The sequence below is a fragment of the Dasypus novemcinctus genome, chromosome 17, assembly GCF_030445035.2.
Source record: "Dasypus novemcinctus isolate mDasNov1 chromosome 17, mDasNov1.1.hap2, whole genome shotgun sequence".
Lineage (NCBI taxonomy): Eukaryota > Metazoa > Chordata > Mammalia > Cingulata > Dasypodidae > Dasypus > Dasypus novemcinctus.
This window is the reverse complement of record NC_080689.1, coordinates 81,595,454-81,608,519: the sequence shown is the minus strand read 5'-3', so window position 1 is coordinate 81,608,519 and position 13,066 is coordinate 81,595,454. Positions and strand designations below refer to the sequence as shown.

At 47.7% G+C, this 13,066-nt stretch overlaps 1 protein-coding gene and 1 pseudogene across 1 annotated transcript in view; both read right to left on the bottom strand.

Annotated features, from left to right (window-relative positions):
- Nucleotides 1-13,066, bottom strand: part of RPIA (ribose 5-phosphate isomerase A) — a 35,192-nt gene that overhangs the window by 14,967 nt on the left and 7,159 nt on the right. The gene's annotated exons all lie outside the window — the stretch shown is intronic.
- LOC139436804 (small ribosomal subunit protein eS6-like) lies at nucleotides 4,571-12,793 on the bottom strand (annotated as a pseudogene).

The following is a 13,066-nucleotide window of genomic DNA, read 5'->3' as shown; positions in this document are numbered from 1 at the left end:
AGGATAAGAAAACAAAATTTGAATCCTAGATATGTGATGTTATTGAATATTACTGTTGTGATGTTTAAAAGACCCCCTATTTTCCAGAGAAACATAATAGAACATTTACAATGAAATATTACACCTGAGATATATTTCAAAATAATGTGGGTGGAAGGAAATGGGGTACAGATGAAAACAAGATTGACCCTGAACTGACAGCTGTTGAAACTGGGTGATGAGTACATGGAAGTTCCTTACCTTGTTCTTTTGTTTCTTAAAGATACATAAATCACAAAAAATGTTACATTAAAAAATATAAGAGGTTCTCATATACCCCACTCCCCACACACCCCACTCCTCCCACACAAGAAGTGTGGTACCTTCACTGCATTTGATGAGTACATTTTGGAGCTTGGCTACACAGCATGGATTTTAGTTTACATTGCAGTTTACACTCTCGGCCAGTCCATTCAGTGGGTTATGGCAAGACACATAATGTCCAGCATCTGTCCCTGCAGTATCATTCATGACAACTCTAAGTCCCAAAAATTCCCCCACATCACATCTCTTCTTCCCTCTCCCTGCCTTCAGCAACTCCCACAGCCACTGTCTCTGCATCAATGACACAATTTCTTCCATTGTTATTTATCCCTTTTTAAGTTTGAAATTATCCATAATGAAAAGCTAAAGTAAAATGATGACTAAAAACAGCAAGCTAAAAAAAAAAATGCAAGGTTCTGATTATTAAAGAGAAGTGCCCAGTGAAGGTGGAAAGCAACAATAAGAATGGCAATGCTGGGGTACGTCGCAGTTCCTAGATTCCTACAGTGTATGGAAGAAACCATCCTAACCCCAGACCCCAGGGCTGCGAAAGCACGGGGGCAGGGCTGGCAGGCAGCTGTCCCAGGGCTGGTCTGTGCCAGCGGCACGGGGCGCGCGGCCAGGGTGGCAGGATGCTTCTGAGAAGCGTTTCATGAAGAAGGCGGATCCCGGGGAGAGCCCACTGCACATGTGCGCCCGCCCGCCCTCCCCTCCCTCTCGCACACACCTTGCACGCTCGGGGAAACCAGCTGCCCAGCCCTGAGGACACAGCCCCGGGAGCGGCCCACGTGGCGCTGGGTGAGCAGCCCGTGCGGCGCCGAGGCCCGCTGTGCGCCTGGTTGCGAAGTGGAGCCTTGGACCCCACTCGAGTCCTGGGTCAAGTCTTGAAGACGACGGCAGCCCTGGCCAAGCTTTTCACCGCAACCCCGTCACAGGCCCGAGGCCAGGGCCACCCAGCTAAACCACTCCGATTCCTCAGATGCAGAAGTCAGGCGAGATAATAAACGTCTGTTGTTATAAGCTGCTGCGTTTTGGGGCAATTTGTTCCGCAGCAACAGACATCTAATACAGATGGTGTGAGAAAAATGGTAAGAATCGTGTATAGCTTGGTGTGAGATTCTAGCATGGCAAATAAAGTTGTGACACATGATGATTTCCTATTAATTTTACACACTTTAGAAACAGTACTGAATTATGTAAATGTATGTTATATAAAAGCCGGATGTGAGGAACCTGTTCAACAGAATTCCTATGAAATAACCCCTGGGCAAATACGTTGTTTTAATTTGAGAGCATTTCTTACGTTCCAGGCAAGGAAGCCCTACTTGCCCAACTAGAGCGTGGCTGGGCGTGAGCCAGCACGCTTCCATTCTCACATAGCCCAACAGCATTAGCCACACAGAGCCAAGAGCCAGATAAATAATCGCTAGCTGCTTGTTCCATCTAAGAGGAGGCACCTGGGGAAACCTCTGTTTTTAGGAAGCAGTGGACGCCAGGGGTTCTCACAGTGGTGAGGAGGGGCACAGCCAGGGCCAGACAAGCTCTCCTACCTTCCTGCCCCACCTAGGGACCAGGAAGAGAACTGGGAGAGCAACAGGGGATGGGAGAAGAAAAAGGACAGCAGGGGAGCGGCTGCTGCGAGGGGAAACGACGCCTCTGTAAGTGGAGATGCTGCTGATTTTCAAGTTCTCTGAGGTCAAGGTCTTCCCTCCGCTCTCAGATGCCTGGCCCTCTCCCAAAAGCCAAGCCCCCCGCCCACATGAATGTCACCCCCAGGAGGCGGTTCCTGAGCCCCCGCCAAGAGGTGGGCTCTCCTTCCTCTAAAAGGCACATGGCCTCTACTTCTTCACCCTGTACTTGTGGCGGTCTCACCCCAAAACAGTGTCTATGTACTGTTCACTGGCCTCCAGTCCCACCTCCAATAGGTGGTGGTAATTTGGCCTGCGCATGAATTCAAACTTACCTAAATCTGTATCCAAGTGTCCCTAGTTTCTAGAAAGCCAATGAAGCGATACAGACCCTACAGGCTTTGAATATTCATTAAGGATGTAGACTGAATGTGTATTCAAACTTACATCCAGGGAAGCGGACGTGGCTCAACTGATAGAGCCTACCATATGGAGAGTCCAGGGTTCAAACCCCGGGCCTCCTGACCTGTGTGATGAGCTGGCCCATGCCCAGTGCTGATGTGAGCAAGGGGTGCCCTGCCACACAGGGGTATCCCCACATAGGAGAGCCCCACACGCAAGGAGTGTGCCCCATAAGGAGAGCGGCCCCATGTGAAAAAAGCACAGCCTGCCCAGGAATAGTGCTACACACACAGAGAGCTGATACAGCAAGATGATGCACCAAAGAGAGACACAGATTCCCGGTGCAGCCAAGGGTGCAAGTGGACACAGAAGAACACACAGCAAATGGACACAAAGCAGACAACAGAGGGGAAGGGGAGAGAAAAATAAATCTAAAAAATATATATATATGGTATCAAGTATATTAAAAAAAAAGAAAAAAACTTAAAAAAACTTACATCCAGACAGAATGTAGGTGATATGTTAATTCAAGCTTACTTGGAATGTGGGTGATATGCTAATTCAAGCTTAGCTGGTATTCAAACAAACCCTTAAACCCTACTAAAAAAATAATAAAGAGGCTTTTTGGTGCCAAAAACCTCTCCTGGCCCCACCCCATGTGTCTCTTGTATAAAAATAAGCTAGAGGCCCTACTCGGGGCTCGGCTTTCTGGACAGGAGTCCCCCAGGCCTGGCCGGTGGTAATAAACCTCCTTCTCAGAGAATACCTGCGCCCTGGCCTTCGGTACGCGCTCACTGAACCCTCTCTGCTTCCGCTACGGTAGAAGGTAAAACGTAAAGTTTTCGGGTATCATTGTGAAATTTATGAGAAACAAAAGGACTGTTACTGCCACAGTCCCTAACAGGACTGGGGCCGTGGCTAGGAAGGGCGGAGGGTCTGATCACATGGTCAGGTTTCTGGTACCCCACTCGCTCTGGGACCTTGCCTTCTCTCCTGCCCAAATTCAACTTCCCCAAGGTCGAGGGCTCTGAGTCACCCTTGAATCCCCTCTGGTTCTTAGCAAAACCTTCTGAATCTACAGTTAGTAAGCATGTATATTTCCATACCATACATTTCATATCAAGGGCAGAATATAAGAAGTATTTAGACAGATGGAGACCGGCGGGGAGGAGCCCCGTTGGCACTGGGCGAGGGGTAGAGGTGGGAGAGACCAGTCAAAGGTGGGAGAAGGGAGAGTTGGGGCTCCTGCTGATGCGAGCAAGCTCAGAGGCACCCACGCAGTAGGACCGTGAGGTCGCTGGACCCTGGCCCCCTGTGCACCCTCAGAGACCGACGGGCTTACTGAGCCCCACGCGGTGAGTGATGATACAGGACCCTTAGGGGAGCGTGGATCTCTCCCCCACGTCACTGCTTACCGTCCGTCTGCGGAGATGAGGGTGCAGACAGGAGTGCAGGGCTTGCAGGGGCTGCAGGGGCTGGGATCACAGCTGTCATTGTCCCTGCCCCCGCCCCCAAGCTGCAGAGCACACATCACGTACCTGCCAGGCTTCTCCCAGGCCAGGTGCTGCCGGGGCCAGGTACTGGGGCTGGGGGCTGGTGGTGGCCGTGGTGAGAGAGAGTTCAGCAGGACAGTAGTTGTATCCAAGAGTTAAATAACTATTAATACTAAATCATTACACAGATGTCCTTATATTATGAAACAGCAAAAAGTTACTACCTGAATTACCGAAGCTGGCTGGAGTGGCCCCACCCGTTTATGGTTCCTCTAGACTTAGCCTCGCCCTTGTGTATGCTTACTATTGGGATGGTAATTCTAGACTGACTCGCCCTTGTGTATGCTTACTATGGGGAGGGTAACCACTCCACCCACCTGCTTAATATCCATATGGAAAGACCCGTAACTGACCTGGGTTCAGGGATCCCAAATCTTGGTGACTGACTGCAGATGCGACCCCACCCTCATCAGTCCTGTTCAGCCCTTCATGTTTATTAATGAAGGAACATGGGTTCAACTCCACCCAATTATTCACTGGCATACCGATGTTATAAAATATTAGAATTTCTGCAAATCAGGGGACAGCATTGGGCCATGAGGTCATTGTGCTCCATTGCATACACAACCAATAAAGCTCACTCTCTCTCTGAAACGCTGGTGTCTCAGGAATTGGCTTTAAAGACACATTGGGAGGAAGGAACCAGCTTTTGCTCAGTATTATGTTCATCCAAGATGCGTCTGGTTGTTGGTTTTTTTTTTAGATTTAATGTCTTATTTATTTGTTACTCTTAGGAAGTCTTATTCTTGACTGGACTCAGACTTTGAGGTGGAAGCTCTCAGAGAGGACAGCTTCCCTCTCTTGGCAATCTGTTCTTGGCGTTTTTCTTCGGCCTCCTTCATTCTATTGGCCAAAAGTTTAGCATATTCTGGAGCCTCCTCCTTCTTTCTCTTGGCACACTGTTTCTTCAGGGCAATACGCCGACATTTATGTTGCAGGACCCGGGGAGTAACAAGACGCTGAACCTTGGGTGCTTTGGTCCCGGGTTTCTCACCTTCTTTGTTCAGGGTTTTCTCACAACATACTGGCGGACGTCATTTTCTTTAGAGGGACTGAAAAGTTTGTGGATTCTGCTAGCTCTTTGGGCCCAGGCGACGAAGCGCAGTAGTATCGGTTAGTCCAGGAACATCCTTCTCTCCTCTTTTCACAATAACCACATTGAAAACCCTCAGGTTGGCATCCACCACGCAACGCCGCGCAGATGTGCGCTCTCTCTGCAGTCCTCCTTGGCCTACAGCACGACTGTCCCTTGCTCAGGAAGAGGCGCACACGGCCATGGGTCAAGACGCCCTGCTTCATGGGTAGCCTTGTAACTTCCACCACTGATTCGGACAACATAGCCCTTCCACGCTTCACCCAGAGCGTCAGCACCGACTTCCGTGGCCACTGCTTTTCACAAAAGGTACAAGGCTCGGCTCATCGTCCACTCTGATGCGCTTCGGCAGCCGGTGGCTGGGAAGGAGACGTCCAGCTACGGCCTGGAACCTAGAGAGCCAGGACCTCGGCGACGCCTCCCACTGGGGCTCGATCCATGCCCCTCAGGCTGGTCTAACGTCCCCCATTGCTTCCTGCCTTCAGATGCGTCCAGTTTTATAGGGTACGAGCCCCTCGGGCGTGGTGGTACAGGAGTCACCACCGCATCCAGCCTGGAGCTGGCTCTTACTTAGTACGCGCTCCGTAAGCGGGCGCTGAATGAATTACTGCTACGAAGCTTCACATCTTCCTTCTTGTTCTTGGCTTAGACCAGATCTGACATTCAAGTGTTTTCTTTTCCTCCTCTAAAAGCCTCCAACTTTACAGTGGAAACCTACAAAAATCATTTAAATACATGTAGGTTTACTTGTTTAAAAACTGGTGCAAGATATTCCAATTACCTTTTGATCATTTAAGGAGGCTGCATCTGGCTACACTTAGCACAAACTGAGTTTGCATCTGAGGAAAGAGAACTGTGCCCAAGGCCTGTGAACTCCAAATGACTCCTCATCCGCCTCAGTAGCTGGAACTGGCCCCCATTTTCCAATCTGGGTACCCTGCTGTCAACCAACCAGGTGGGTTAGGACACACTCTTAAAAACACAGAATTAGGGACAGTGGCAGAGGAAGACGCTCCAGCACTCAGCCCTCCACCAGAACAGCTACTCAACAGGCAGGAACTGTCTGAAACTTCTGAAATTCTGGAAGCCGGTGGAACACTGTAGAGTATGCAGAGAAGAGCAGGAGGAAGAGCTGATAAAATACAGTAAAGAATAGTACACTGCTCTGCCTGTGCAGCAGCTAACAGCACTAGTCCCCCATTCTCGGGGCAGGCTGCTGTGGGGTCCAGCCCCTGGCTAGCTCACTGGTGACAGAAAGGGACACAAAAATCCTCTTTGCCACTTCCCCAAGAACACAGGTGGACATGGATGATCACTGATCATGGCACTTGTTTTAGAAGGTATGGGGGATTGAACCTAGGACCTCGCACATGCAAAGCAGGCACCCAGCGACTTGAGCTACAGCTGCTCCCCTGATCCCAGCTTTTGATTAGCAAATTCAGATCACTGGGGGGCAGGGATACAGGGCCAGCCTGGCTCCAACCCATGCCTCCTGGTCAAAGGCAGTGGAGGGGTCTTAGAGCAGCTACACTTTCTCAGGGTTACAGGGACAGGAAGCTGAAGGGCTGCACTTGCTGGGCAGAGCACGAGGGCTCGGCTGTGGGGAGGGCGGGAGAAGCTTCTGGCGCCCTTCCACATCCCCTCCCGGGGGCACGTTGGACCAGCCTGCGCCCCCTTTGTGGGTCCCGGGCCATGTTTTGACTCGGGAAGTCGGCCTTGAGAAACTCTTCTCCAGCTTGCCCCCTCCCAAATTTGTCCTCCAGGCAAAAGCAGCTTGAGTCAAGGAAAGGCACTTAAGAATTATAGAGGCAGAGAGTCTGAGGCTAATACCAGGGAAAGGGAGGTCTACTTCCCGGGAGGCAGAAGGCATCCAAACCCCTGCAATCAGGGGCCTCCCAGGACAAGAGAGAGGCCAAGAAAGGACAGGGAGGACCCCGCACAGAACACGCGCCCGGGGCAGGCCTTCCGATGGAGGGCTGACGCCAAGCAAATCTGTCTTATCACCAGCTGGTCCCAAACCAAGACACAGACATCCCAGGCATAAATCCCAGAACTAACATTTTAAAATAATAAAATGTCCATTGTGCAACCAAGAGTACAAGACAAAGAGACAAGAAATGATGGCCCATCAAAGGAAGAGGATAAAAATCCAGAAATCAATGAAGACCAGAATGTGAATATAAAGAACAAAGACTTTTAAAAAATGATCTCAAAAATGCTCAAGAAGATGAAAGAAAATACAGACAAAGAACAAAAGGGTATCACGAAAACAATGAATGAGCAATGCGTGAATTTTAGTAAAGAGATAGGTATTTTAAAAAGGAACCAGGGGACAGATGTGGGGCGCCCAACACAGACGAGCAGACACAGTACACAACAAAGAGACACAGAGAGCAGGCAGTGAGCACAAACAACGGGGGCGGGGGGACGGAGAGACAAATAATCTTAAAAAAAGGGGGGGGGCCAAACAGAACTATTGGAGTTGAGGACCACAATAACTGAAATCCCAAAGGTGTTTCAAGAACAGATTAGAGCTGGCCGAAGAAAGAATCAGTGAATTCAAAGTCAAGACACTTGAAATGAGTCAAGATAAGCAGAAAGAAAAAAATTTAAAAAGTAAAAATAGCCTAAAACACCTCTGGGACACTAAAAAGCATACCAATATCATATTATGGGGGTCCCAGAAGAAAAGAGAGAAAGGGACAGAAAGAACAGTCAAGGAAATAATGACAGATAACTTCACAAACTTCACAAAAGGCATAAATATGTAGACCCAAGAAACCCAGAGAACACCAAACAAGATAAAAATGAAGAAAAATATACCCTGTCACACACTGATCACACTACTGAATGCCAAGGTCAAGGAGAGAGTTCTGAGAACTGCAGGCGAAAAGCAGTATGTTACGTACAAGGGAGTCTCAGAAAGAGTGAGTGTGGATTTCTCATCAGAAACCAGAGGCAAGAGGCAGTGGGTTGAAATTCTGGGTTGAAATTCTTAAAAGTGCTGAAAACAACTGTCAACCAAGTTGTTTTCATCTGGTAAGACTTTCTTTCAAAAACAAGGGAGAGATTTAGACATTCTCAGATAAACAAAAGCTGAGGGAGTTTATTACACTACGCCTGCTCTACAAGCGATGCTGAAGGGAGTTCTTCAGACTGAAAGGAAAGAACACTAGACAGGGGTTCAAAGAAACATAAAGAAATAAAGACCTGTGCTGAGGGGAATCATTTGGGTAACTATATATGCCAGTATTATTGCAATGTATTGTTTGGTATGTAACTCCACTTCTTATCTCCCACAGGTGCTAAAATACAAATGCATAAAAAGTAATGAAAAATCTATGGTTTTAAACATGCAATGTGCAAAGATATAAGTGCTAACAAGTATTTAAAAAGGTGGGGGGATTAGAGGGGTATGGGAAAAGTATATATGTATGTTATTGAAGTCAAGGTGATTAAATATGATTATTACAAACTAAATATGATTATTACATATTTAGGATGTTAAATTTTAATCCTGTGGTAAGCACAATATATTAAAAATATATCCAGACAGAAAGAGAAGGCATCCGATGTGGTTTACATCCAGAATATTGTGAGATACTTTCTAGCCCTCTTGACCCACCTGGCTGTCAGCTACGGGCAGGCAGGCGCACCCCTCCCAAGAGGGGAACTTGGCGGTCTCCTCTGGAACTCCGACCAACCGGAGGGAAGACAAAAGATCTGACACCAAGAGTTGCCCAAGGGAATGGCTTTGCAGACAATGCCAGAGTAATGACAACACTTCATCCTGAGGATGAGCTTCAACATGAGCAGGCAGGGAAGCAGATGTGGCTCAAGCATTTGGGCGCCAGCCTACCACACTGGAGGTCCCAAGGTTTGGTTCCCGGTGCCCCCTAAAGAAGATGAGCAAGATAGCAGGCTGATGCGATGGGCTGGTGCAGTGAGCTGATGCAACAAGATGACACGATGAGATGATGCAATGAAGAGACACAATGAGGAAACACAATGAGACACACAACAAGCAGGGAGTGGAGGTGGCTTACGCAAGTGGGCACCTCGTGGATTTAGTTCTCAGTGCCTCCTAAAAAAGAAAAAGGTGACAAGCACACAACAGACACAGCGAGTACAAGCAACCTGGAGGTGAAGGGGAGAAATAAAAACAAAATAAATCTTATAAAAAAAAAAAGCAGACAGCTAAGGAATGCCAGAAAAAGGAAAGCATGAATATAACTTTTTTTAAAAAATCACAATAATCCAGCATTATTCTGACTGCTGTTTGTTACTACATTTTTGTCGAAAGTCAAAACTGAACACTTAAAATGGTGAATTTTACCATGTGTAAATTATACCACTAGTAACCTGAAGAAAAGCAACTTTGAGGAAATCCGATTTTTGGTGTGTTCTTTGTTTTGTTTTGTTTTTTAAGCTTTCCTCATATAGTCTACCATTAATATCCTCAGAGGCGTAAGAAAATAAATTTTCAAAATTGAACCCACAGAAACAAGAACAAGGAGCCATTTAAAAAATTCTCATGGCGGCAGAGCAGCGGCCACGGAGGCAGCCCGAGGGCGCAGGCTCAGGAGCCCCGCGGTGTGCGGTGCGCCGTGGGCGCACCGGGCTGCCCAAGCTGGGTGGAGCCGCCGCCCGAGGCTAGTGGGCCGAGGCGCGCTGCACAACTTCGGCACAACTTCACCTCGGTGCTCCTGTCCCGCCTCGCGGAGGCGGGGATCACCTGCCCCCCCAGCAGCGGTCCAGAAGGAGACCACCGCGCTGCGTCCGGGCCGGCCGATGGACTGCCGCGCGGCGCCCCTCGCCTCCTCCGCACTCCATCACGACCGTTCGATCCCCTCTCCCTGGCGGTGCGGGCCATGCAGCGCTGGGCCCCGCCTCCCGCTAAGCCTGGGGCAGGAGTGGGGCTGCTCCGGCCTTGTGGGCGTGCTCCTCGGCAGAGCTCCCTTCCCCAGGGCACTGACCCCCAGAGTCCCGCTTGATTACTGGGGCTGAATTTGTGGCTACACTTGCTCGTGGGCGCTGGGTCCCACTTGCGTTACTTGGTGCCTTCCTGTTTCTACTGCAGAAAGTGAAGGCCAGCGACTAAAAGAAAAAAAACAACTTTCAGGAGAGTGAATGTAGCTCAGTGGTTGAGTGCCTGCTTGCCATGTACCAGGTCCTGGGCTAGATCCCTGGTACCTCCTAAAAATAAACGAGAAAACCAACTCTCACAGGGGAGCAAACGTAGCTCAGTGGTTGAGAGCCTGCTTCCCTTAATACAAGGTCCCAGATTTGACAGCTGGTACTTCCTAAAAGCAAACGAATGAAAAAAACAACTCTCATTGGGGAGTGGGTGCAGCTCAGTGGTTGAGCACCTGGTTCCCATGTACGAGGTCCTGGGTTTATTCCCCAGTACCTCCTAAAAATTTAATTAAAAAAATAATAAATCTTTCAGAGGAAAAAACCTCTTAGAAACTAAACATATGAGAGAGAGAAAAAAGCTCAATAAAAAGGTTAGAAAAAGACAAAGCCAAGGATATACCAGAAAGTAGAGTAAAAGGACAAAACAAGCCAGTCTACAAGCACCAAAGCCAAATAAGGGTCCAGAAAGAAAGGCCAGAGAAAATAGGGAAGAGAAAAATCCAAGAAATAACAATTTTTAATCCCCAGAATTTAAAAAATGTGCATTTGCAGAATGAAAGGTTTTATCAAATAGCTAAGCAGTGGATGAAAACAGACCCACATCAAGACGCCTCACGGAGAAATTTCAGAACACTGGAGACAAAGAAAATATAAGGGAATAAGGATTGAGAAAGAAAAAATAGTTTTCCTACAAAGGATCATGAGTCAGAATGACATCTTCTCAACAGCAAAACTGAAAACCAGAACACAGCAGAGAAATGCCTTCAAAATTCTAAAAGAATGATTTAAGAAGTCTCTACCTAGCCAAATGACAGACTGTGAGGAAAGATGGAACAAAGACATTTTCTGATAACCAAAGTGTCAACAAATTTGCATCCCATGCACTTGGGAAGCAACCTAGAGAATGTGCTTCACCAGAAGAAGGAAACAAAACAAAAGGGTGGGGGCAAGAAGGAACAGGCTCACAAAACAATAGGATCCAAAAGCAGAGAGAGAAGATGGAAATCTCCAAGCTGTGAAGGGAGACACCAGGAGGACAGCTGGATAGGACAGCTGGATGCCACAGCCTACCGCATAACTAAGTCCACCCACCCAGAAAGATGGCCCCAAGATGATGAAACTGACTGGCAGGACTGGAAAGAAGTGATTATGTCCAACTGGGTCAATGTTTAAAGGAAATAGTAAGGAGTACACAGACAACCAAGCAAAGAAAAAACCAAGGCTACACTTGTTTACCTTTGGAGAAAACAAAATCCTAGGCGTGTAAGGAAGAGTAACTATAGAATACCACGTGGTTTTGCTGCAAAAAGCACAGCCACAATTCTGTAAGCTCTAAGTAAAGACCTAACCAAAATGCAACTGCATTGGGAAGACTGGGAGAAGGGAGTGTGTGAGCTATGACCAAAGAGACAGAAGATAACCACTCACTTTCCTTAGTTCAGAGTCAGAATTATTGCTTAAAATGGGAAAATATAAGAAATAGCAAGAAAAGCACTTAACTGTGAGATAGTGAGGATCAGAGCAAATATCCAATCAGCTAAAAGAGTTAAAGTTTTCCCTCTAGAAAAATACACCAAATATAAGACAGGGACTACAGTTAGTAGTAACATTTTGAAGATGATCTTGCATGGTTAGTAACAATATTTCACAACAATGCAAAGTGTTGGTGGAGGGGTAATGTATGAGACCCCTGTATGATGATATGTATGGTTATTTTTTAAGTTCGTAATCTTTACGATACACTTACTGTTCATGCATGTTCATGTATGAATGATATACTTCAATAAAAAGAATTTTTTAAAAAAAGGTATTTCCCTCTAAAGAGCAAGAAACAGGCGGGGGGCGGTGCTTTTTTTAATAAAAGACAAATTATTTAAGTCATGTGTAATTTTGATTAAAAATAAATATCAATATCAAATGATTTATTAAATAAGAAATAAAAATACTGGATGATCAAGTCACTTGGAAAGATTACACACTTGACTTTCCAAAAGACTCAGGAAACTTACAAGTCACTCTGATTTAGTCTTTCAGGAGAGCAGGATCGAACATGCAAAAGAGGCGATGCAAAAACCACTCCTTTCCTGTGGCAAGGAGCAGGAACTACGCCCTGCCTTCAGCCGCGCGGCTGCCCCCCTTGCTCAGTGCCCACGAGGCTTAGCATCCAGGAGCTCCGACCACTCGCACTGGCCTAACCTCCTGTCCTTCCACTGGAACCCCTGCCTCACTCCCCGCTCCAAAGGCTAGACCTCCACACGCCGACTCAGGAGGCCCCTCGGGGCTCCCTAACTGCCTCCTCCACTCAGCAGAGCTGGCACAGGCCAGCGCTCAGCAGAGGAATGGGACCGGCCTCCGGGACGGGGACAGTGTCCTAAGAAGGCTTGGCTGTCCAAAACTGACCCCAGAGAGCCCCAAGAGCACCACCCACCTGCAAGGTGAGCCTGCTTTCCTGGTTCATAACATCATCTTGACTGACCCCATGAAAAACTGTGCATGTGGCTCTCCCCGCAACGGCCAGGTGCGGGCAGGGAGGACGACTCTTTTCCTTCCACTTCCCCAAGTCTACTCTCCCCTCCTCTTTCCCTACATTTAACGGAACCCACTGTTTTTCCCCACCAGCCTCTACCCTTTTATGGTGAAAGAGCTTGAGACATGGATTCAAAACACTGTACCTGCATTACTAACAAACCACTGAGTTCTTTTTAGCCTCGGTTCTTTCATCTACAAATGGGGACAGTATTCCTAAAGATAGATGCCACATGGTCATCTCTAAATACTCCCAGGTGCCTAAAGCAAGATACCCTAAAAAAAGTCACTGAAGGAACAAACTTATGAATCTAAAACCAAACTTTCCATGAGCAATCCTCGGTCAATAAACTCCTCGCCTGCTCCTGGCTCTCTCATCTAGAACAACCCAAAGCCACACGTCCACGTCCGCAGGGGGCCAGCAA